Genomic DNA, 27,481 nt, shown 5'->3' with positions numbered 1-27,481 from the left:
AGAGTCAGGATTTGTAGTAGCTGGAAGAGCATGTGGCTACTAAGACAAGGAACACACCTGTGTAGGTTTAGGGGAGCTACATATGCCCTTTCTGCTGTCATCTACGCACCAACACACCCTATGCTGGGATGAGGAAATATGTACTTATGGCTTTATAAAATGACTTCCCCAATTCCAGGTGCCAAGAAACTGTGGTACATTTTCTCAGAGTGTTTACTAGTTGTAGAAAAGTAAAATCCCTCCACAGGAAAATAACCCTTAATTTTCTTTTTTAATTTAAATTATAATTTGTATCTCCTATCATTTTCCTCCTGCTTGAAAGACAAAGAATCATTTTCTAGACCCAATACAAAGTCACTTTCTCTCCTGTCAGATAATAAAAGTATCAGTTAACATTATTGAGTAAAAAAAACCTCCTGTGCTTATGGAATTCTTGATGGGTGATTTTTATGTCTTTTTTCACGTAATACACGCATCCTGTAAAGTGGCTCTTATTATCATCACTTTTAAAGGCAACAGTGGAGAACCCATGAGGTTAAAAATATCTTTATCAGGATTCCCAATTAATAAATGGTTCGGCTAAGTTCTGTGCGCAGGTATTTCTCATTTTAAATGATTTTCTCCTAACCAAAGCATGTTACTTGAAAACTAGATTTCTGCTACTTTTCAGGACATAGTCCCCAAAAGGAGAGTTTGGAGAAATCTGTAGCCTTTGGAAATTCACAGGTATATTAGTATTAGAGTATAAAAAATATTTTTTTCTACCTTAGGATTTAAAAAAGGAAAATAGCACCAAACTCAGTAGCTTAAAAAGTAACAGCCATTTCTTATCTCTCCTGACTAAGGTTGACTGGGCTCAGCTGGGAAGTTCTGTTTCTGTGGTGTTGGCTGGAGCTGTAGTCACCTGGGAGACCCACTCACAGCGCTGACCATTGGTGCTGGATGTCACGTGGGGCAGTTCACTAAAGCACCCCCTCCTCTTCTCTCCTCTCCTCCGCGTGACCTTCCCACAAGGTTCCAGCTTTATACATCATGGAAGCCCATCATGCAAGAGGAATTTAAAAGGTAACCTGCAGATTTCTTAAAAGCCCATTTATAATTCACCTTGAGATATTCCATGCAGTCACTTTTGTCGCATTCCGTCAATCACAGCCAATCACAAGCCAGAGTGGCTTAAAAAGTGGGAGGGACAACAAATTTGGTCCATCTGTAGTCCACCACAGTCTGCCCTCCGGTCTTAAAATATTTACATTTCTGTAGAAAGGTAAAAATGTACTAACTCCCTCTTTCAAGCCCACCAAAAGTCTTGTCACAGCATCAAGTTCAGGCTTAGAATACAGTATCAACACCTAAACCTTGTCCAGGTGTGGACAAGGCTTCTTGAGGTTGCCTTCATGGGTAGTTTTTTTTTGGTTTGTTTATTGTTGTTGTTGTTTTTGTTGCTTTCAAATGCAGAGATTGTGGTCTAGAAAGACAGGTTATCTGCTCCAGTAAACAAAAACCAACTGGGAGATAGTGATAGGATAGCCCCAGTAGACATGCTCAACCAAAAAAGGACAGAATTAACACATGCCTGGAATCCTGCTATTCCCAGGGTAGGAAGTATGTGTATTAGGAATGCAGTTTGCCCGTTTGTGTAGTTCTTTGGGTTTCCTACCTCTGCCCTCTGAGTCATGCGTTCTTTTCTATAAGAAATTGTCCGTATTTGTAGCCGAGAAGTTTTGTTAGCATATTCTTTGCCCATAGACCTCTAGTCATCTTTTCCTTTTGAATTGTTTTTCCCCGCTTTAAATTCGAGCCAGTTTGTTTCCACTAGTGCACTCTTCTAACAACTTTGTATATATTCTGTGGATGAATCACAAATTAATAAGGAATGACTCATTCTTGCTTATATTTCCAGAGAAGGAGGGAGAAATCTAACTTGATTCTCATGACATGAGTCCTTGTATCAAGCAATTAACACACATTTTGTGAAATTCTGACAATAGTCATGCAAGTTGCATATCCATGTGTTTATGGATGAGAAAATCAAAATGAGGAAAAGCTAGTTGATCATTTTCCTATCACTTATAAATAGCAGATGCAAGATTAAAAACCAAATATGTCTAGAATCAAACTCTAAATATTTTCTGTTACATTGTCTTTAACTCTAGACTTTTTTTTTTTTTTTTGCTTATTGTTTATTTTGAAAATAAAGTTGAGGCAGCAGAGGAGCTGTAGAATGGTTATTTTTAAGATATGTCATTTAGGCAATTGTTATCTAGTAAGCCATTTCCAAAAATTTAAATTTAAAATGACTGAATTAGTTTAAATTTGATAAACACAGAAACATTCAAGAGTATAGTTACTGGCATAAATGATGGACATCCCTGCTACCAGGTCATAATCAGTGCCAAATTGATAGCAAAGTCCTGATTAAATATGTAAGTGTAGTTAGAAAAATTAGCAAACCACATCAAACATAATTTTTAATAAAATACTGTCATGGGAGTAAATAATTCTATGGATATATAATTTATTAAGAAGACAGCTCAAACCATTTTAATTCATTTATTTAGTACAGTAATCCTTAGAGCCTTTAATATGCCAGTAGTTTTTTATTTTCTCTAAGGGTATAACATATAGTACTTAGAAATATATTTGATTTTGGAAATTTTTATGAGAAGTTTTGTAAGAGTCGTAAGAACTTGTTATATAGTCTTAGAAATTATGCCTTAGAAAAATCTAGAGTATTGTGTAAACTGAAAGAATATTTTAAGAATGTAGCAAATTACTATATTTTCTTACTTAAGCCCATGATATTCATGAAAATGTAAAATGGTTCATTTTATTGTGTGTGCCCTAGCTATGAGACTTTAAGATATATGATTATATGCTTTGTTTTAGTCATATTTAAACTTAAAAATTATATTGTTTTGGAGAATAATATAAGTTATAAATTTCAACATTCGCAACAAGGGCTACTATTCAGTTTTTACTTTGCAGCATTGTCATATGGGTTGTTTATGGTCAGAATCTAATATGATTTTCCATGCACCTATAGATGGGTTAATGCTCCCATCTGGATAGTGCTCTACTAGTTGATATATATTTAAATATTACTCTAATTAAAATAAGATATTAAAATATTACTATTAAATTACAGATTAAAATATTACTCTAATTAAAATGTTACAATTATTATTAACCAATAGGTGTTTCATTGCCTCTATCCTGCCCATTAAGGCTTTTCTCAGTCTCTTAGTAATTGTTTTGAAGTTTTTCCTTGTATATCCTTCTAATGATTCCTTAAGTAGATGCCAGTAAATGAGTGCATATTAATATTGTCTACCTTTTACTTATGATATATTACTTATTATATATCCCATACTGTAATTTACTTTTTTTTCTTGGCATTTATCCTTGAGTTTTGGGTTTCCCCTCTGCCCTTATCAATACATAAAGAGCTTTTCCATTTTGTAAGATAAGCCCAGTGTTGCATGGTACGCATACCCCTTGGATTAACTAATCTTCTATTGATGAATATTTGTTTTGTGCCTGTTATTTTCTTATTTGAAAATAATGCTGTGATATACAGTATGTACATATGTCAAATAACGTGAGGGTATTTTTTAAGATAGGAGGCGAGATTGCTAGGTCGAATATTAAAGGCATTTGTAATTTTGACAGATATTTACAGATTGCCTTTTAGAAGGTTCATTATTTTGAACTCACATCAACAATATATGAAGATCTGACTTTTCCCAATTTGTGTTCTTTGTTGAACTTAGATTTTTGCGAACATTATAGATGAAAAATGTTTTCTCAGTTTGACTTTTCTCAGCATTTCTCCTAAAATAAGCGGGGTGGGAATTTTTTTTTTTAGCATGTTTAAGGACTCTTGTTTTCCCTCTCGTTCTCAAGGCATGTTATCCATATTAGGTGTTCCTGAAGAAATTACTTACATTCCACTCAAACAAGATAGAGGGTAAATCTTTAGGAAGAGACAACGCTGTTAAAAGATTTGATAGGAAGTTCCCATTGTTGTGCAGTGAAAACAAACCCAACTAGTATCCATGAGGATGTGGGTTTGAATCCCTCGTCTAGTTCATTGAGCCAGGGATCTGGCAAAGCCTTGAGCTGTGATGTAAGTCACAGACATGGCTTGGATCCTGCATTGCTGTGGCTGTGGCTGTGGTCTAGGCCAGCAGCTGCAGCTCCCATTCAACCCCTAGCCTGGGAATTTCCATATGTTGCAGGTGTGGCCCTAAAAAGCAAAAAAAAAAAAAAAAAAAAAAAAAAAGACAAACAGAAAAAGAAAAGAAAAACATTTTAAAATACACTAAGAAGTGTATGTTAGAATATCATACATAAAATTCAACAAATATCATTTATATTAAAATGTAAATGTAAATGAAAAGACAGCCCAAGTCCAAAAGCAAAAGCCAAATAAATACTGTGTCAAAGAAATAGAGTTGGAACAACATGATTCAGAAAGATTGGAAATAAAAGTGATTAAGAAAACTGTTTATGGAGTTCTTGTCATGTCACATCAGACCAATAACTGAGGTTACGGGTTTGATCCTTGGCCTCTCTCAGTGGGTTAAGGATGTGGCGTTGCCATGAGCTGTAGTATAGGTTGCAGACATGGCTCAGATCTGGCATTACTGTGGTGTAGGAGAGAGGTGACAGCTCTGATTAGACCCCTAGTCTGGGAACCTCCGTATGCCATGGTGCGGCCCTCAAAAGACAAAAAAGACAAAAAAAAAAAAAAAAGAAAAAAGAAAATTGTTTATGATGTACTTATATTAAATAAACACATATCAAAAGTATTTAACTCATTAACAAGGGAACCAATGTGATATTTATAATTTCTAATTTCTTCAAAGTAGATTTCAAAAAGTACACATACGCATGCATAGGCAATTGGGAATATCAAAATGCATTTATATGTAGATGCAAAGCTGATCAATGTCTACAAGAAAATAATACATTCCATTTTCACTGAATATGGGTTTGTTTGTTTTTTTTGCTTGCTATAAATGGGTCATTTGCATTGTGATTAGTTTTCTTAAAATTATAGCATTGTAAAATAGCTCAGAAGCAATGACAGGCATGAAAAGAATATACTAGATAGGACCTCCACAAATATTTTTCCAACATAACATTTGTCTACTTTATGGTAGAGAAATTCAAAGAAAAGAGGGAAAAAAAGCAGAGATGGCCATATTAATATTAGATGGATTAGGTTAGGATTAAAAAGTGTATAACGAAACAAGTGCATTTTATCATTCTCAAGTGCCATCACAATTTGAAATGAAGACATAATTGTCACTAATGTCTCCATAACAAATATCTTAGAAACAGTTTTCAGAAAACAGGAAAAAAAACAAGAGATAACAAAACATCCTGAAAACAGAAGATTAAAATTACCTCTTTCTGTTCAGGTAGTATCAGGATGTTTAGTTTTGAGTATTTTTGTGGAAGAGACCTCCAGCGCATTGTAGTTCCTCTCCTTTATCTTTATAGAGCTGTGTCAACCCCAGTGCTCATCACTAATTCACACCACCTCTGTTGACTCTTCGTTAAAAAGAAAAAAATCAGCCTTTCTTTGTAGGAAAGTCTAACAGATACAAAGCATTAAAGATATAGTGTGTACTTCCTTATGAAATGATAGAATCAAAAGAGGATGTTGAAAGAGAGAGCTTTGGAAATAATTTTGAAGAAGTTTGAGCACCGTTCCATACGCAAATTCTACTTTGTCTCGTTAGTTTGTCTTCATTATCAATGCAATAGAGAACTTAAGGTTTTTATACAAGCAAAGCTTCAGAACAAGGGAAAAACAGAGATCTATTTGTCAGTAGATTACCTCACATAGGTAATGTCAATAGATTACCTCACATAGGTAATTCTGTCACATCTCATTGCTCAAGCGCCTAATTAGGTTTGCACTGGATAATTCTTTTGATATTGGCAATTACCACGTCATGTGTAACCAACTCTTGTGCTTGGTATGGTATCAGAATACCATAGCAGCATTAACAAATCTGTTATACAAGAATTTTAATAATGGGTTTTCTCTGGAGCTAGAGCAGAAAACTAAGTTTTTGATTGCCGAGTCACAGATGTGACATTTTTAGGGGAATAGTTCTTGGGTTAGTACATTGAATCCAACAAGTTCTGTGCAAATTATCAAAAGGCCATATATAGGAAAACATTTTTCAAAGTATGGACCCCTTGCCTTAGAGTCACTAGGGCACTAGGTTAGATACATATTGAAAGAAATTTAAACTCTGGAAGTAGCTCAAAATTTGTCGTTTTGGCAAACTTCTAGGTGTTCTTGATTCATACTTCAGTTGGAGAACCATTGAAGTAAAAATGCTTATCCTCTTCTATGGTAAATTGCTTTCCTGAGCATGATTCTCCATCCCTCTCCCAGTCTGTGCCATTTGGAAAGTTAGTTTTAGTGTCCTCAATTATTTGTGTAGTATAGTACCTCACTCCTATGATTTGCTTTAGCCAATGGGATGTTAAATATGGTGCAGACAAAGCACTGGCAAAATTGAGTTTGCTCCTGCATGCGCCTCTGCCATCAACAAACATGGGTATGCAAGCCTGCTCCTTCCAGAAGGTGGATAAGAAACTTGTGGAAGGCATTTGCGGTAGAAAAGCTCACATTGGAGCAGCTGCCACCAGGCACTCTGTAGATCATTAAAGATAAATGATTGTTGCTTTGAGCCACTGAGTTTTGGAGTGATTTGCTATGTAGCATTTTGTGGACATGGTTAACTGACACATTTTACATTATATCAAAAGTGGAAGGAAAATAAAAACTGGTGAGCACACAGTAAAGAGTTTAAAATAGAGGGTCAAAGAGTTCTTTTGTGGCACAGCGGGTTAAGGTGTCACTGCTGTGGCTTGGATGGCTGCTACTACTGCATGGGCTCAGTCCCTGGCCTGAGAGCTTCCACATGCCTGGCGCATGGCCAAAAATTTTTTAAAAATGAGTAAAATAAAATTGAGGATCAAACACTGTCTCCAATATCCGATGTCCCTCGGGCTGCTGGGCATATAATGGCCATAGTCCCCTCATTGATTAGAGAGTTTTAATGTTGTATAATTTATTTTCAAAATAAGTAAATTTCTAAGTACATAATAAAATGATTAGAATTTTATACTAGTAGGATTTTTCATGAATACCAAATACAAATCATGGTGGAGGAAAGGCTTTTTCCACAATTTTCTATGATTTGTGCTTAAGAAAATGTTAACCTATAAAAAAGATTCTTCGGTTTCAACAAAATCCTATTGAAGTTCCCTGTCAAGTATACATCAATTACCTACAATATTATGACCACATATTAATAAAAGAGATAGAAATATGGTTAACAAGGGCTTTGAAAGCAGTAGAACAAGATTTAGATTCTGGTTTGATCACTTATTACTGTGTGATTATAAGCCTTGGTTTCCCAATTTATAAAATTTGGATACTCAAAATTATATCACAGGATAGGTGATTTAAGATCGTATGTATGTATGTATGTATGGCTTAGCACTTATAAGTGATCCATAAATTAGTTCCATTTTAGGAACATTTCTGACTTCCAACACAATTTTCAACTATAAAAAGTCAAGGCTTTTCCATCTTCAGGAAAGTGTGACAGAATGTATTAGTCAAGCAGATAATAAACTTGATAATAAATCATGGTGTGCTGCTGCATATGTGTTCTTTGAAGTATAGAAACAGGATTAAAAGTTCAAGAGCTATAAAATCATTTGGTTTGGTTCAAGTTCAAGCTTGACTACATACAAGTTATAAAACTTGGAGTATTATACTACTTTGTGTCTTATTTATGTGAAAAGAGGAGTTAATTTTATTTATGATTATTGTTATTGTGCCTATAAAATAATATGTGTAAATCTCTTAGCATTCTCTGGAATAGAAAACTTTAACAGTAATCTTTGTTAACCTTATTATTTTTAGTAGTAGTAGTATTTTAATCTGGTTTCTAATGCTAGCTCTCTAAATTAATGGACCTAGCCAACTCATTTAACTTTTCTGGTTCTGTTTATGGGAGTTCCTGTTGTGACTCAGCAGTTATGAACTTAACTCATATCCATGAGGATGTGGGTTTGATTCCTGGCCTCACTCAGTGGGTTAAGGATCTGGTGTTGTCACAAGCTGTGGCAGTGATGTAGGTTGTAGCTGTGGCTCAGATCCAGAGTTGCCGTGGTGTGGACTGGCATCTGCAGCTCTGATTCTCTCCCTAGCCTGGGAACTTACATACACCACAGGTGTGGCCCTGAAAAGAAAAAAAAGAAAAAACTGTTTATAGTGAATAACAGAGTTCTCTGAATGGTGCTTAGAAGACCATCAGTGCTATCTTATTTTTAGTCACACTTTTAATTTTCACCAGCAGGGATGTGATTTAGGTGTTTTGAAATAGGAAATATCAACATGAACTGGTCAGTCTGAGCTGACATAACTAGAATAAGTGAGCAATGACAAGTTTCCAAAATTAGATGTAAGACAAATGAAGATGGGCACAGCTCACAGAGTAAGAATGAGTGTTGAGTGGAAAAGCTGAAAGGAGTAGAAAAAAGCAACATGTTCTAGAATGAACTGAAAGTAAGTAAGGCTGCCTGGCTGGGAAGATGGCAGAGTGACTGACAATGCCTAAGTCCAGGCTGCTGGCTGTGGCATAGGAGGGGAGTGAGATAAGGATAGGAAGTAATTGTCATGGGTATAGAAATTAAGGTATAAAAGAACAGGGCTTAGAATGAAGAATTTAAGGAATTTTTGTTCAGAGAAAAACACACCAAAATATATTTTATTTTACATTATCTTGATGAAACAAATGGTTAAATTTTTAATTTTACTGTTACTTTTGACATTTTGTAGATACTACCTAACACTTTTAGGTATCACAAGAGCAAGATGAGTTATAATAGACTTGGTAGACAATATGAAAACATAATTTCTCCACTATGTCTTTGATTTTTGCATTATTTCTAAAGGTGAGGAGTTTGAGTATCATTTGACTATTGTACTGTGTCAAGTGACAAGAAGGTATTTCACTTCCCAGTTTTGCCAGTTTCTGGTTGTGTGACTTTGGACAAATTATTGACGTTTCCCTAGCCTTGGCTTCTTCATGTATTATACTGAGGAGTTTTCTGAAAAAAATGTCTACAGATGCTGACCCCCAAGGATTATATGCCATGTCTGACATCTGAAACTTCCTAAGCATGTCATATTGGGTAAGGCATTGACCTCTCCAAGTCTCACTTTACTGACTTGAAAAGTGGCAAGAATGTTGCTTGCTTTGATTATTGAGTTATTGAATGATGGAGCTGAATTGAGTTAGTAGATACAAAAGTGCTTTGAAAATGGTAGTTGCCATATAAATATAAAGCATGGTTATTGTAAATTAACACAGCCTTACTGTCTTTGGCTCTGCTTAGTAAACGAAATGAGTGAGGTTGTTAATTGAGAAGAAACAGGACTAGCAACCTTTTTCATAGAGGCTAATCCAGAATTTATGTTGTCTAATGCTGTGGTTAATTGATTGGGGTTGAATCTGGTGAGCAATTAAGTTTAGTAACAGTCTGCCAATACAATTTTCCGTCTCCCGACACATTAAATCATTGACAATGAACTCACATTCAGGGAGAATATAAACTATTGTACAATCTACACCTATATGAAGAACAAATGCAATGAAATCGTTGGATATGAATGAACGAGGCAGATGCTGAATCTGCCAAAAAAGGGAGAGTTTGGAGCACAGTTCATGAAGTCAAGGTGTCCGATTCTGAGTCAAATGACCTTTCTTAACCCATTGTGTAGAAGGAGCCTATGCACAATTTCCCACATTCAAAACACAAAAGAGCTCACTCTTTCTTTTTAAAAAATTTGTCTCATTTTATTCAAGTTGATTTACAATGTTCCAATTTCTGCTGTATAGCAAAGTGACCCAGACATACAAATATATACATTATTTTTCTCATATTCTCTTCCATCATGTTCTATCCCAAGAGATTGGATATAGTTCCCTGTATCCCCGTATACAGTATATCCCCATATTCAGTGTACTGTATATCCCTGAATATAGTAAGGTCTCATTGTGCATCCATTCTAAATATAATAGTTTGCATCTACTAACCCCAAAAGTTCTGTCTCTTGCTCTTGTCTCTTTCCTACTCCTTGTCTCCCTCTCACCACCCCTCTTTCTCCTCTTCCCCCTTCACTTCACCTTCTCTATCTGGCCCCTTCCTTCTCTCCCTCCTCCACTACTCCTTCTTAGAATTCTACCAAACTCTATAGTTATAATTGTTCCTGAACTTATTTCTGATTCTCACCAGATCTTCATGTAAATAAAAGTAAGTATGGTACTGTGGAAAAGAATCACAGTCATGAAAAGAGACAGATTTAGGGTTTACATTCTCCCTCCATTATTAACTAGATGAAAAGCATTTCTGAGCTTCCATTTCTTCCCCCTGTAAAAGCTACAGCACTAAATTCTACCTTAAAAGGTCTAGGCAGGAAAATCATCTAGCATGGTGTGTAATATTTTGCATAAGGTTAATGAACTTTTTACTCTATTTTTCCCTTTTTCAAGAGTTGGGCTATACTTTGGTTCTTTTCCTATCATGTTGCCAGCCTAGTGACTTGTCTGCTTTTTCACCTGTCTACCCACTTAGGAACTTGCCTATAAGCTTTTCAATAAAAAAATAAATAAATAAAAAACTTGCTTACAAACCAATTGGCCTGGGGTGCTGACTTCTGAAGTCATATAATACTATTGAATCAATAATAAAAATAATTAGCCTTTCAATGAATGATAGATAAGTTTATAAAGTAATCCGAAGTTTTAATGAAATAGGTGGGCTACTTAGTCACTTTCGTAATGAAATAAATGCCAAATAAAATAATAATGAGACACCTTTACTTTTCTTGACACATGGGCAAATATTAACACATTGGAGAAAAGGCAGTGGTGACAAGGTTGTGGATAAATAAGCACTCGTACTCACTGTTGGCAGAATTGTGATTTGGTTTAACACCTTTGGAGCAAGGGGATAAGGTGTGACAATTTGATTGGAAAGAGGCTTAGTGTTTATGTGTTGAAGCCATGCTTCCCTGACAGACATGACATTTTTTACCTAGATGATATGCTTATGAGAGGACATGGGGACACTGGCGAAAAAGGACTTGTCTAGTAACTGTTTGAAGACCAGACTTACTATTTTTTTAAAAGAAGCTGATACTCTGTGTTTATTTAGAATAAATTGTGGTGAGGAGAAATGAGTAACGGAGATTATGAATTTTGGAGGGTCTATCAATCATATTTTAAAACTGTTAGGATCTGAGGACAAGTCTTCAGTTTCTATCAAAGTTTAAGATGCATAGACATTTTAACCCAGTAACTTCACATTTCGGATTCTCAAGTTTGTTTTGGATTCTTAAAGTTTAATTGTCTACTGTGTTCTACAAAGGGGAAAAGGATGGGAACAAAAAATACTTTGAAGAATACTAAAATCTATTAACAAAGGATTGAGGTGAAAGATCTAAAGGGGGGAGAACAACTTAATTTTCACTTCACACCATTTGAAAGGTATTGTTTAATCATACACATTTTAAAAGATCATTTAATAAACAATTTTAAAAGATGGAGTTTAAATACAAATGAATTAAAGAAATCAATCAAGATTCAACAAGTAGAAATGTTTTAGTTTCTAGCATGAAAACTAATCTGCTACTGACCAGTTTAACAGAAATAGCATTGCAATTATACTATGTACATCCCCTGCATTAGGCTTAATCTCATTTTTAGAAAAACATTAGGCCATATCTCTTTATAGTCCACTTTAACAGGCTTACAAAGACTGATTTAAAGTCAGTAAAACATACAAAGCAAATAGGGGTTCGATGAAGTTAAAATGAATGTATAATTGTTTAATACTCGTGTTGATTGATCAGGTTAGTCTATAAATACAATTTAGGTTCCGTCACTCATTTGCATACTAATAGATCAGTTCTTTGTATGTGCACTGTGAGGATCATGGAAGTCTGGTAGTTTTCAAGCTTATTACTGTAATTTTAATTGAATACAGTTGGAGACTATAGTTAATTAAATCTGAAATCTGATTGTCCTTGAAGGAGGAGCAACATGCTCATAGATGATCTTCTATTACCATTTCAATCTGCGGAGTTGCTTTCAATCAAACACATTTATTTCACCACGAAATGCCCATGGTTGCTTAGCTATACCCTGGTTCTTTTATTTTTCTAAGGCAGCTGTTGTTTTCATGTACGTTGACTATAAATAGGAAATACGGTACACAAATATTTACATGCAGTTAATTCAGAAAGATGAAAATTTTAGCATAGATCTATATTTATAAATGCATATGTACATAGAAACAGATTTTGCACAATCATTTTAAAGAGTTAACATGAATTAAGAGGATAAAAGATAAAAAATTAAAGATGATATGTTTACATGGTAAATAAATGACATTCTTACTGATACATGGTTTCTTACTCCAAGTGTGTGTATATGTTTCATTTAAAGGTTTAGTTCCACATGGGGTTAAAAAATAGGTATCTTGTGCTGAGGAATTTAGAAGCACAAATCATCCTCCACAGTTGACTAGATATCCATCCTCTGATTTATTACGGCATCCTGAGGGACTCTGAGAAATTAAATAACCTTTCCATGGTTACACTTGGAAGTATGTAAAAGCAGGAGTTCCTTAGAATCAAACATCAGTTTAAAAAAATGGAAGAACTTTATACAATCAATAATATTGGAACAAGGGATGGTTCCTATGGAAGAATCAGCTCTGCATCACTTAAATGTTTTCAAAAATTACAAAAATCACTTGTCAGTGATGGTATAGATGTTTTCCTGCAGCAGTGTGAGAATGAGGAGGTTGTCCTAGAGTACATCACATAGTCTCCAAATGGAATTGAGCAAGCATCTAAGGTGCACACAGGGAAGTGCTTATTTGACAAGGTATAAGAATACATTTAAATTATACATTTAGAAGGCTGAACTCCAGTTCTAATTTCTGACTCATTAGCTCTGAGGTTGGGTCAGAGTATTGGTATTTTTAGTCCGTCACCAGGTGATGCTGACTCTGCAGGCCCAAACTGCTTGTCTCATGGCAAGTTTAGAGTGAATGTGTGCTGAATAACTTATGTAAGTTAATTGAATAAGTTAATCATATTTCTTCATTATAGCTATCACCTTTCCATTTGTTTTACATCAGTGAATGCAAATATATACACGTGTGTGTGTGTATACACACACACTTGACTATCTCTAGGTAAGGTGTAATCCATCCAGTGCATATTAATATGTACATTAGGAACTTACTCTATGTTAAAATAGACATTTATGTTACTTACCTTTCCCAGCAGTCAACACTGAATTTCACCATGGTCCCCTTGGGTAATTATACCCATTGTTACTGCTTGAATTTACATCTGCAGCTTAATAAAATTGCAAATCTCTTTCTTCTGCATGATTTCCAATTCACCATAAGTATACAATTGACCCTTAAACAACTGCAGGGGTTAGAGGCACTAACTCTCCATATGGTGATAAATCTCTGTATAATTTATAGCCAGCCCTCTGTATCTGCAGTTCCTCCATATCCATTTCACATCCAACTGCAGATCACATAGTATTGCAGTATTTACTATTGAAAAATAAAAAATGTCTTAACTGGACCCTCATAGTTCAAACCCCTCAGGGGTCAACTGTATTAAGTACCTTCTATGTGTCAGATACTGTGTAAAGTGTTAGGGGCCTCCTAAGTGCTGATACTTCAGGAACATATTATGGATATTTACATTCATCATGACTTGCATCCCATTACCAGTGATCACTACTTAAGAGATGAGTGTCTCTGGTCATCTGTCTTCTACTGTAAATGCACTCTCTTATTTTTATCTCATTCCTATCCCTTGATCTAACCTCCTTCTTTTCCCATAAGTAATAGACCCCCCTCCCCCTCTGTTAAGCTCTATGGGTAATTGTTTCCATAACCACAATCTTCTACCTCCTCAAATTTTTCACTAAGAAAACTTTCAGAGAGGTAACGAGCAAGCACATACAATTACTGCAAGACCTTAGACCTTAAGAGTCAGAGTAGGCATCTTAGAAGAGGTTATATCTAATATGATTTGTAAAAAATGGTAATAGGTGCTCACAGATTTTGAGGAAAATGTCCCAAGCAGGAACACCGATATAAGGAGGTAAGTACATTTTGTGCCCAGTGGCTTCATGTTGCTGGAACATAAAGTAAAAGCCAAGAGCTTTGAGGGAGAAAGTCAACAGAGCCGGGATCTCAAAGTTCTCATTCGGAATTGAAGCCAATAAAGTATAAAAATCTATGGACTAGGATGGATTTGAACTGTGTTTTGAATTGCTGTGCTTTGGGGAAAAGTTCTATAACTGGAGGTTATTCCAGTCAATGAAAATACTGGGAGCATAATAGAAATTGTATAATTTCAGGGAACAAAGAGGTGGTGGTATCATGACATCATAACATCATTTTATTCATATTTACTGGGAAAAGCTCAAAATATGAGGTAAAGTAGCGTAAGAATACAAATGTTGGCAACTGATTAAGTAGAGAAAATGAGTGAGAAACCTAGTCCCTAGCACTGTAATTTCAAGAGGTTATCTAAGCTGGCTGAGCCTGAAACTATGTAGTATTACCACATGGTGAAAGTCTTATCATTCCTGTTATGATAGATTTTGCCTGCCAAGGGTTAGGCTAAGGTCTGGTACTTCACATGGGTGAGGTAAAAAGTAATGTTTTTGTGGTTGTCGGAGTCACATTACTAGAAAAATTATGACAACACAGAGAAACTGGGAGAGAGGAGTTTAGCTGGTTTGAAAAGCCTCTGTCATCATGAATGTTACGCTGATGAACGCAGGACTGATTTTAGATCCTACCAGCTGAGGACTCAGCACTTCCTTGACTTGGCTCTGCATTGTTACATGAACACATGAAGTAATTTCTTTTGCTGGTGCTTAGACTACAAGGGCAAGTCATCATAGATGGAGCTTAAGGGAGATAGAGACAAAGGAGCTATCCTCGGAATACTGCTTTATAACTAAAAATATGGCAGGGAAAAATGTCACTCTTCCATCAACTGGGAGGAAGTCTTCCTTTTCCATTTTGTGCAATGATTTCAAAGGTCAGTGAGCTGCTGAGATGGCAGGTTTTGGTAAAATATCAAGGTCTTGACTTGTGTTAAGATGATCACAAGGTGTTCTTACTTTGAAGAGGTTGGCCCAGTGCCTACATAAAATCCAATTTAGGCAAATACTTTTTTTTTCCTTTAAATACCTGTTTTGTGAAACTACAGAGGTTATGTAGCCAGGACCCTGGAGGGCAATCCAAATTGAGAGTCAGCATTTAAATTTTAACCGTCACCTAAATGATGGAATTATCTTGACCACAATAACAGGGAAATGAAACATAACCCAAGGGGTGGTTGAAATGTGGAATACTTTAGCAGAATACTTGAAATTTCACTGTCTGGGATACCAGAATTGACAGTTTTGTTTCCTTTTTTTTTTCTTTCCATCACTTTAAACTGTTTCCCCCCCCCCCTTTTTTTTTTATGAATGGGATAATTGCTTTCTTAAACAAAAAGATGAAATTAAGTGATTTCTTGGTTTTATTTTTGTTTCTGTTACATTATCATAGAAAAAATTTTCTTCATAAGAGTTTCCTACACGTTTTAGAAAATGATTCACTAATTTATTCAAAAGCAAATTTTCTCATTTGTTGCAATTTCCAAAGGAGAATAATAACTTTACGGTAAATGAATTGCTTCAAATTACTAAAGCTTTGAACTTTTGCTTAGTGAATATTAAATATTCTAAATTTTGTGAAGAGGTGTTGATAATATGACTCAGTATTTGTCTATGGAAAAAAGTACAATGGAGCTGTCAAAAACCAAAATATAAAAATATATTTTAAACATCTTAAAGTATTGTGCTCTGAAGAAGCATTCAACCTGATAGCCCTTAATTGTAAATAAAGCTTATATTTTTAAATTACTTAAAAAAAAAAAACCTCTGAAAACTTTGTTAGTATGGATATGACAGAAGTCATTTGCTGCTAGAAAGGTAAACATATTATATATAAAGCAACTTGTGTATTTATTTTCGGTCTCAATTGAGGATTACAAGTTGAACATATGCAGGTCTATGTTTTTCTATTTTGTTCTACCTTTGGTTTGTAAGAGTGGGGCTTGTATAATCCTACTCTCAGATAAGTAATATTAAAAGCCATTTAATATGCCAAACACATTACCAAGCTAAATTCCTGCCAAGTTTCATCCCAGTAGTGGTCTTGGCCATTGGAGATCTCCCTTACAAAATACAATAGATTAAATTTTTAAAAAATACTATAACATGACACAGCTTAAAGCTTATAGTATGTGGACCACATTTACATGTTATCTTATTTAATTCTCGCAAGAACTGTGTTAGTTTGCTTTCACCGGATTCTTTATATATATTTAAAATATTCTTTAAATCCTAGGTCTGGAGAGAAGATAAAAAGCAATATTTTTCATCACACACTAAAAACTGGGGATAGAGAGGAGTGGCAGGCCCGGGCCCCTGCAGTTGTCCCTCAGGGGTTATGCCTCAGCCCATCTCATTATGCTGCTGCATAGAGAGGATAACTGGGTTCTAATCTCTAAACAGGGGAGACCCCAGCCAGTAGACAGAGGCCTTTTAAAAAAATTCTGATTAACTATTTTAAACCAAGGAATAAAAAAAATCCTGGTCTAAAAAATATATTTATATTTTACATATTACATATGTGTATATTATATAAATATATAAATATTTATACTAAAACAATAAATATATTTATTGTATATCAATGTATGTTGAATATATAAATATAGATTTATACAGTTTATATAATATATTAAAATAATATTAATATATACTGATATATTTAATACTGTTTTTCCCATGACTATATTAATTTCCTAAGTGAAAAAAGGGGGAAATAAAGAGATAAAGTAACTTTCCCAAGATCACAAAACTTGTTTGGCTTGAACTTATGTTCTTACTCCAAATACTGTCAATTTCCCCATTCTCTGTTAGGGCATATATCTAGTTGTGAAAGTATTTTCATTTTAATTTGAAGTGGTGGATACATTTCCTAATTACCTGAACAGTTTGCCTTGTATATCTCTAATCTCTTAAAAAACACCAGTTGTTATAGGTTTCTATTTGCCTTCTAGTTGCATGTCCTTTTCCATTTTGTTTTGAATTAGCATGTAATCAATTACTTTTAAAAAATCGGGAAGCATTTTAAATGATTTCCAAACAAACTAGAAACCTGTTGATAAGTTTAAAAAAAGATCAAAGAATTCTTTCAGAATATCATTAATAACACTAGTCTTCTACATCAAGCATGTAACTTAAAAAAAAAAAATACAGCTAACTTAGAGTTCCTGTTGTGGCACAGTGGTTAACGAATCCGACTAGGAACCATGAGGTTGCAGGTTCTATCCCTGGCTTTGCTCAGTGGATTAAGGATCTGGTGTTGCCATTGCAGACGTGGCTTGGATCCCATGTTGCTGTGGCTCTGGTGTAGGCTGGCGGCTACAGCTCCGATTAGACCCCTAGCCTGGGAACCTCCATATGCTAAGGGAGCAGCTCAAGAAAAACACAAACATACATACACATACACAAAATACAGCTAACTCAACATTTGCAGACTTATCTGAACTGTGTTTATGTTGAAGTTATTCATCTGACAACAGGCAATTGAATAATAGGGCCATCTACCTACAATTTGGATATACCTGTGCTTTATTCAAAGGTCATTTTTTTATATCATGGAAGATTTCTGAATTTTTACATTAACCTCAATACTAACTCTTCAATAAATGTAAAATCTATGGTAGGAACCCTACCACAAAAACTAAAAATATGAAACACTTTGACTATTTTTTTCCTAGGAACAAGAGAGTAAGCTTGAGATGAAATGTTATACATAAGATATAGCATGAATATGTATCATTTGAGTAGACATAGAAGCACACAGAGTAGTAGAATAATAGTGGGAAATTAAAATACATGTCCTCTTATGCTGTCAAAGAAAATAGAAGACTTTGAGATAGTTATTGAAAAATGGATAACATTTCAACATGTAGTTGTGGTTAAAGAATGAGATAAAACATAACCCACCCACGTAAAGCCACCAAGACAGGAAAATATTAGGTATCTCGGATTGAAGAGCAAATCTTACCACTTATAAAAAAATGACTCAAATTTATCCATTTGATAGAGCATATTAAAAATTCCACAACATGGACTCCTTTTGTCCCCCAAAGAAATAAATTTGAATTCTGTACCATGTGAGAATGAATATGTATGGTTTCCAAATACTTAGTGAGTCAGCCTAGACCAGGTGGCACTCAACAGTAGGATTCAGCTCACAGAAAACTCTTGGATTAACCTGTAAATTCTTTGTCACAGTGTTATAAATGTGTAACTTTAATAAATTACACTTTTTTTTTTCTCATGAAAAAGATTTTTGTCCTTTGTCAAGAGGAGGAGGAGGGGAAAAAAAAAAGTAGTGGCAGTCATCATTCTGATGGCATCCTAGCTGAGAGTCCTTTCACATGGCATCTATTAGAGCTTTTTGTAGCTGCTGCTACAAAAGATACTTTCAGGGAAGTACAGGCTGGGACAGTATTTTAAACCCATCACTCCCTATGGTTATTCATATTTTTCTCATCAGCCTCATCCTGGAGGCAGTGAAATCTTTACTTCTTATAAACGAACACCTCAGCCCAAGTTTATTCCAACTTATCTTTTTATATCTTATTTGTACAGGAATTAGAAAACAATGAACAAATGCCTTTGTTTTAAGCCTGGAACGGACCAATGAAGAAAGATATCAAAACCACAAGCGAAAACTAAAGTATAAGAAATTATTTGGTTATGGTCAACAAATTTTTGTTTCTATATATTTGAGTGGAATTTTGAACTCAGCATTGACTCAGATCTATGATTTCCAGGAGTCTACCTTAAATTCTGTAGAGAAATAAGAACTGTTACTTGAGATTCTGCTTTATTGAGTGGCTATGGCCAAGGTAAAAGTGTGTGTGTATGTATTTATATGTATATATGTACTTATAAGTAATAATATATACACATATATACATATTTTATATTGTCTAATTTGTGATATGGTGATTATAGATATTCTCTCTCTATATATAGATATTTATATATTAGCATCACCGTATTATAAAGTTTGGGTACACATCTTTTGCAAACATCAAAGAGATTAACTTTGTTTCATTGGGCTCTCCTACAGTATGTATGCAGGAGATGAGTACCTGCATTTAGCACATTTCAGATCTAGTATTCCTTGATGAGGCAAATTATTTTTGCTTCTTTATTAGTGTTTTGCCTCTTTTTAAAATTTTTGGACCTATTTACTCATCCATGTGTTTTTATTGACATGAACTAAACGCCTAAATTCTTCATGCCTGTGCTAGGCAGTAGTAGAATGTTATCCCTAATCTTGAGGACCTCCCAGTCAAGTGTAGGACGTAGACACACAAAAATAAAATAAGATAATGCCATCATTATATAAAAGGAAGAATCTGATTTGCTATAAGTTTGTGAAAAGCCAGAAGAGATGGGGCTTGAGCAACGTCTTAAAGGGAGAGTATGAGTTTTGCAATTGGAACAGAGAAAGACATTCTAGAGAGTCTGAACAATGAGGAAAGGCATGGCAGGTTGGGTACCCAGGCAGCTGAGAATGGCTGGATGTGAAGGCATGAGGGAGGATGAACTCGGAGGCTAAGGAGAAATATATCATGAATCTTCTAGTAAGCTACATGGAAGAATTTGAAATCTTTTATATAGATGATGAGGAGTCATAAAAGAGTTACAGTACGGAAGAAACATGCTCAGATTTGTCCTTAATTCGTATTTTATAACTTTAAAAATCGAATAAATTCAGAGAACCACAAACACATTTATGCTTAATATAAAATAACTAAATTTATGAACAAATTATAAGCAAACTTATACATATTATAAAATAGATTCATTTAAGAAAAATATTAATACATTATTTATAATGCTTTAGTAGCCCCTAAAGAGACAGGTGAGATCAATGTTACATTATTGGTATGTTATGATGAGTGAGGCTAAATTTTTAGCTGTAAAATGTGTTTGCCAGTTGAAGATTTGTTATCTGCTGGAAGAAAAAATTGTTAATAACAATCCAAAGAAATGTAATATGTATGAATATACACACAGTGTACATAGGTTCAGCTGAAATGCAATCCAAATTTTATGATATCCTAGTAAGGCCCAAAGGTGGAATTAAGAGAGAGAGAGAGAAGGAAGAATGCATTCATGGGGCTCTTGGGAACAAAACGATGCCTTAGAGCTTCAGTGAATGACATATTATGCTATAGATTCAGCTCACTAATAGCTTCTGGCATATCTTTCCCAGAATTAGTTCTAGGGCTCATTCTTATGTTCAGCTGTGATGATGCATCTAGAGACTTATTAAAATCTACTACTGGAATGAATGGCTGTAGACCATGCTTGTAACTCAGAGAGCCTCTGAGTGGCTCAGAAATGAACATATGCAAAATATTTCCATGGTTTGCTGTGAATTGTCTTGTGAGCTTGAGCAAGTATGTTAGGAGGCGTTTTCGTTAAAACTTTAAATTCTTCATTAGGAGTTAGTCTTTTGTAAATGGTATCTTGACATTGAAGCACATCTTGACCATAGCAGAGAGTAGGTATGTTATGCATGGCTTTAAGTGCAAAATTCACTTAATTTAACTTTTCACTTGCTAAATTATTTTTTTTATCCATGTGGAAATAAAGTAATTTGTCTTGCTAAAATTATGCTGTTTAATGTGTTCAGTAGTATTTGGCATATGGTATGTTAAAAGTAACAATAACAATAATTAATGAATTAGTAACTTTGAAATTAGAGCCTAACATATAACATATTTGTCCTAATTTTAAAAATAGGAGTATAATTAATACAAATAATTAACTTCACACTGAAATACACATGAGTGGACATGTGTACATACACATATTATACATGTCTTTATATGCATTAAGTTCAGTAGATTTTTTTCTATGCAAGATGATTTTAAGCATCTCTTAACTACAATAATACAGAAAACAAGCATCATCATTGATGTACTGCAAAATTATTTGCCAGCCCTAAGGCTTAGATAAACATTTTCCTCAGTGATAACTCTAGTTCCTGGAATAGCATTCCCAAAAAAACTATTTTTATAATGATGAATAAATGAATACATGATAAGTAGATGAAATAAAAGGCTTATGGCAATTAAAGATCTTTGCAGAAGTAATATCTATCAAAACCACTAACTCATGGTTTTTCTTTTCAAATTATATCATGGCTTATCTAAAAGATGAAAAAATAAACATCTTTGAGAAGAAAAATATTTTAACTATAACATCAAATTTTGGTAACAAGAGTATGTTTGTAATGGGCAATTTAGAAAATAAAATGAAAAGTGAAAATACATTTTCATATAACAATTTATGTATGATACTGTATTTTAGTGTTTTTTCTCCTTTGTATATCTGTATTATACCTCTGTATATATTTATAGCTACATTTAATGTCATAGCAATATTGATATCTATTCTTCACTAGTATTGCCTTTCCATATTGCAGTGTCTGAAAGTACTCTAGAGTAGCTAATTAAATTTTCCCTGTTCTGTAATTTTTAGATATAATTTTTTATTAAAGTATAGTTGATTTACAATGTTCCTTTCATTTCCACTGTACACCAAAGTGAACCAACCACATATACACAACCACTTTTTTTTCATTTTTCATCAGGTTCTTGCCCAAGAGACTAGATACAGTTCCTTGTGCTATACAGCAGGACACCATCACCTATCCATTCTAAATGAAACAGTCTACATCTACCAACCCCAAGCTCCCTGTCAGCCCCCCATCTCTCTCCCTTTTCCCTGGCAAGCACAAGTCTGCCCTCCATTCTGTTTTATAGATAAGTCAATTGTGCCATATTTTAGACTCCACATATAAGTGATGTCATACAGTGTTGATTCACTTTCTGACTTCACTTAGTATGAGAAACTCTAATTCCATCCATGTTGCTGCAAATGGCATTATTTTGTCCTTTTTTATGGCAATAGTATTACATTGCATATATGTACCACATCTTCTTAATCCATTCATCTTTCAGTGGACATAGGTTGTTTCCATGCCTTGGCTATTGTGAATAGTGCTGAAATGAACATATGGGTGCATGTATCTTTTTGAATAAAAGTTTTGTCTGGATATATGCCCAAGAGTGGGATTTCTGGATGATGTGGTTGTTGTACATTTAGTTTTCTGAGGTACTTCCATACTGTTTACCATGGTGGTTGTACCAATTTACATTCCATTCAACAATGAATGAAGGGTTCCTGTTTCTCCACACTCTCTCCAGCATTTCTTGTTTGTTGACTTGTTAATGATGGCCACTCTAACTGGTGCAAGGTGGTTCCTAATTGTAGTTTTGATTTGTATTTCTCTAATAATTAGTGATGTTGAGCATTTTTTTCATGGGCCTGTTGGCCATCTGTTTGTCTTCTTTGGAGAAATGTCTATTTAGGTCTTCTGCGCATTTTTCTATTGAGTTGTTTGTTTTTTTGTTCTTGAGTTGTATGAATTGTTTGTATATTTTGGAGATTTAAACCTTCATCTGTTGAATCATTTGCAAAGATTTTCCTCCCATTCTGTGGGTTGTCTTTTGTTCTTTTTAATGGTTTCCTTTGCTGTGCAGGAACTTTTGAGTTTAATTAAGTCCCATAAATACAGTTTATCCATTTTTAAAACTATCATATAAAATGCCACCATATTCAAATGTGTAAAGCTATTTTAGGAAGATGTTAGAGATATTTTTTTTCTACTCTAAAGATAGAATTGATATTCTTTTATGTGCGACTAATTGGAAGCTTAAAAGATGACTGTGAGTGTTTTAAATAAATGGAGCCTAAACACAACCCACTAAATGTCATTATTATTATAGCACCTATATGTAGCCCCAACATGTCAGGTCAAATTTTGAATGAGGGGCTTGTTCTCTTCAAAGTAAAATAATCATTTTTGCAGTGAGAAATGCATATTTTATATGATTATGTCATATTTCATAGAGTTCCAGTATTACATGTAAATTTTGGTTATTTTTTTTTAACTTTTATGTCTATTAAGTTGTACAAGCCATGTCATTTCTACTTATAAAGTCACAATTTGGAGTTCCCATCGTGGCTCAGTGGTTAACGAATCCAACTAGGAACCATGAGGTTGCGGGTTCAATCCCTGCGCTTGCTTAGTGGGTTAGCAATCCGGCATTGCCATGAGCTGTGGTGTAGGTTGGAGATGCGGCTCGGATCCCACGTTGCTGTGGCCCTGGTATAGGCTGGCGGCTACAGCTCTGATTAGACCTCTAGCCTAGGAACCTCCATATGCTGAGGGAGCGGCCCAAGAAAAGGCAAAAGGCAAAAAAACAAATAATTAAAGTCACCTTTTTTTTTTTTTTTTTTTTTTTAAGGGTTGCTCCCGCGGCATATGGAGATTCCCAGGCTAGGGGTCTAATCTGAGCTGTAGCCACCGGCCTACACCAGAGCCACAGCAATGCGAGATCTGAGCCGCGTCTGCAACCTACACCACAGTTCACGGCAACGCCGGGTCCCCTACCCACTGAGCAAGGCCAGGGATTGAACCCACAACCTCAAGGTTCCTAGTCCGATTTGTTAACCATTGTGCCACGACGGGAACTCCTAAAGTCACAATTTTACTACTCTTTATTCACTGTTTCGAATAAGTTCAATTTAATTTTCAAGAAGAGTTGCTTTATTAAAAATTTACTGAACTTACTAAAAATTTACTAAAAATTGTTTACCCTTCAAAATCATAGGAAAATATCAATTTTAAAATAGAAACCCATCAAATAAATGATTTTGATGTAGAAGCTTACATATGATTGCAAATGCTATCTATCACACTTGAGTTCAGCGAAAAGTATTAGTACTGTAATTTTATGATTTTTTTAATTAAAATCTATAAATATTAACTTAAATTTATACTATTTGTATATTATGTATTACATTTCCATATCACTTTTCAGTGGGTGATGTTGAAACCAAAATGTTGAAAAATAAAGGCACAGAGTAAAAGTAATTAAAAAGAAAGTTGCTCTGCCATGTAAAGTTCTTTAAAATATTTGTGATTACACCCTACCAATTGTGTATAATTACCATCATGTGCATAACCATTTTAATATGGCTACATAATTAATTTGCCCTCTATTTCTCCTGTCATGAAGAATGGTTTGTTCAAACATCACTATTTTTAAATATCATGTCATTTCACCGAACCATTTTCCAGAGCGTTTTACTATTTTTATGACCACCTCTGACACATGCATTTCTGAAACACACACAACTTTATGCTACAATAGTCTTTTCTAGCATTATTTGAGCTATAGCTGATTGAAAAATGAAAGATTGTATATAAATGTTATTCCATTTGCATGTATTTGATTAGTAGTAAAGTTTAACTTTTACATATTTGTATGAGTTGCTTCTATTTCCTCTCATGCAAGAATCTGTCATTCATGTTCTTTCCTGATATTTAAAAACCCCTCATTATTTTACAAATATCTGTGTAGGGACAGATTTCTGTTGGGCACTCTTGTTTAGTGATCTGGGCACACAGTGATGAATGAGACCTGCATTAGCCCTACCTCCCACCACCGTGTCCTATTTTTTATTGTGCAGGCAGGTATTTTTACTGAGTTTATTTGAATTTAATTTTCTTTGCTATGTATCATAAAATATAAAAATTCTTATTTCAAATACATTGGATGTTTCTTTAGGATTTGTTTTTGCCACTCTTGTCAAACTTAACTCCTTTCAGAATGAGGTCAATTAATTCTATTCTATTTTTAAAGCTTCCAATTTGCTTATCTTAACTTTTTAAACAATTTATTTGAATTATTAGGTAAATGAAGAAAATATCTTTAAAAAGTTGCTGTCTGTAGGTACACAAGTATGAGTGATTTTTCCGTTCATGCTTATTCTTTTCTGTATATTACATTTTTGTTTCAGAACACCAAAATATATATTGAAGTAAAAGCCCAATCCTCCCCTAAAGGTGGTATATTTGCTTTCAGAAATTTTTTATGAATATATACTATACTCCCTCTAACATTTTTCAACCACTTTTTTTTTTAAGGAATTTGGAAACCTTTTAATGAACTTTTATTTATTTTTCTTTTTATATATTTTAATTATTTTTTTCCCGCTGTACAGCATGGGGATCAAGTTATTCTTACATGTATACATTTTTCCCCCACCCTTTGTTCTGTTGCAGTATGAGTATCTAGACATAGTTCTCAATGCTACTCAGCAGGATCTCCTTGTAAATCTATTCTAAGTTGTGTCTGATAAACCCAAGCTCCCGATCCCTCCCACTCCCTCCCTCTCCCATCAGGCAGCCACAAGTCTATTCTCCAAGTCCATGATATTCTTTTCTGTGGAGATGTTCATTTGTGCTGGATATTAGATTCCGGTTATAAGTGGTATCATATGGTATTTGTCTTTGTCTTTCTGGCTCATTTCACTCAGTATGAGAGTCTCTAGTTCTATCCATGTTGCTGCAAATGGCATGATGTCATTCTTTTTTTATGGCTGAGAAGTATTCCATTGTGTATATATACCACATCTTCCTAATCCAGTCATCTTTTGGTGGACATTTGGGTTGTTTCCATGTCTTGGCTATTGTGAATAGTGCTGCAATGAACATGTGGGTGCATGTGTCTCTTTTAAGTAGAATTTTGTCCAGATAAATGCCTAAGAGTGGGATTGCATTTGGAAGTTCTATGTATAGATTTCTAAGGTATCTCCAAACTGTTCTCCATAGTGGCTGTACCAGTTTACATTCCCACCAACATGCAGGAGGGTTCCCTTTTCTCCACAACCCCTCCAGCACTTGTTATTTGTGGACTTATGAATGATGGCCATTCTGACTGGTGTGAGTTGGCATAAAAAAAATTTCATGTAAATATCTGTATCTGTCATTTAATGAACTATCTTTTCCTTTCCAACAACACTGAATTCCAATATATATAAAATATTTATAAAATAAAATTTAATGAACCCTTCTCAAGTGAAGATAATCTTTTTTGTTGAAATCTGCACCGTTCAGTATAGTAGCCAATAACCACACTTGATGTTTGAAATTTAAATTAAGAATAGAATTTCTCAATATAGCAGCTACATTTTAAGTGCCCCACTGCCTGTATGTAGCTAGTGGCTACCATATTGGGCAGTCAGATTACAGAGCACTCCATCACCATAGAAAATTCTGTAGGACTTTACAGAGAATAAGGCTGGATCTAAATAGCTAAAAGTTGCAGGTATAGTTCTTTGAATAATATGCTTGATGAACTTGAGTTCAGAATATACCCTAGATTTTATTGTGAAAAAAGGACTTTTGTTTATTATTTTGGCCCCTGTTTTCCTCTGCTCTGTTTTTACTAGAGATTTGACTTCATCTTCTTTCAAAGGTTTGGAACTTCCTTAATTTTGTTGTTATACTGATGAGTTTCTCTCTCTCTCTCTCTCTCTCTTTTTTTTTTTTTTTTTTTTTTTTAGTTTTTAGGGCTGCAGTTGTGGCATATGGAGGTTCCCAGGCTAGGAGTCCAATTGGAGCCACAGCTTCTGACCTCCACCACAGCCACTGCAACATCAGATCTGATCTGCATATGCGACCTGCACCACAGCTCACAGCAACTCTGGATCTTTAACCCACTGAGCAAGGCCCGGGATCAATCTTGCATCTCTTTGATGCTAGATTTGTTTCTGCTGCGCCATGATGGGAACTCCTCTTTCTCTCTTATTTTTAACACAATTACTGAAAATAAAAAATGCCATATGATATCACTTACATCTGGAATCATGTGGCACAAATAAACCTATCTACAGAAAAGAAACAAACTCATGGACATGGACAACAGATTGGTTGTGGCGAAGGGAGAGGGGGAGGGAGTGGGATGGACTGGGAGTTTGGGGTTACTAGAGGCAAACTACTGCATTTGGAGTGTGTGGGCAATGAGATCCTACTGTGTAGCACAGGGAACTATATCCAATCACTTTTGATGGAACATGATGGAGGATAATGTTAAAAAGGAATGTATATATATATACACACACACACACACATAAATGGGCCCCTTTGCTGTACAGCAGAAAATGACAGAACATTGTAAATCAATTACAATAAAATTACTAAAAAATAAAATTAAAATTAAAATCTATTAGGTATTAAAATTATATGCATATATATAGAGGGGGAAGGGAGGGAAAGGGAGAAATTGTCTATGAAGATGATTTTAATAAATAATTTG

At 34.6% G+C, this 27,481-nt stretch overlaps 1 protein-coding gene across 9 annotated transcripts in view; it reads left to right on the top strand.

Moving 5' to 3' along the window:
• Positions 1 to 27,481, top strand: part of TENM4 (teneurin transmembrane protein 4) — a 2,941,714-nt gene that overhangs the window by 258,501 nt on the left and 2,655,732 nt on the right. For all 9 annotated transcript variants that reach the window (XM_084975397.1, XM_084975391.1, XM_084975384.1 and 6 more), the window contains exon 2: positions 846 to 1,065. The gene's annotated coding sequence lies outside the window, so the exon portion shown is untranslated. The remainder of the gene's footprint in view (positions 1 to 845; positions 1,066 to 27,481) is intronic.

The sequence above is a fragment of the Sus scrofa genome, chromosome 9 (genome assembly GCF_054392235.1).
Source record: "Sus scrofa isolate SSC_HxYL_T2T_F1_AM1 chromosome 9, Sscrofa_HxYL_maternal_Yorkshire_Landrace_v2.0, whole genome shotgun sequence".
In the NCBI taxonomy this organism is placed as follows: Eukaryota; Metazoa; Chordata; class Mammalia; order Artiodactyla; family Suidae; genus Sus; species Sus scrofa.
Note: the sequence above shows the minus strand (reverse complement) of the source record. Positions and strands in the feature narration are given on the sequence as shown.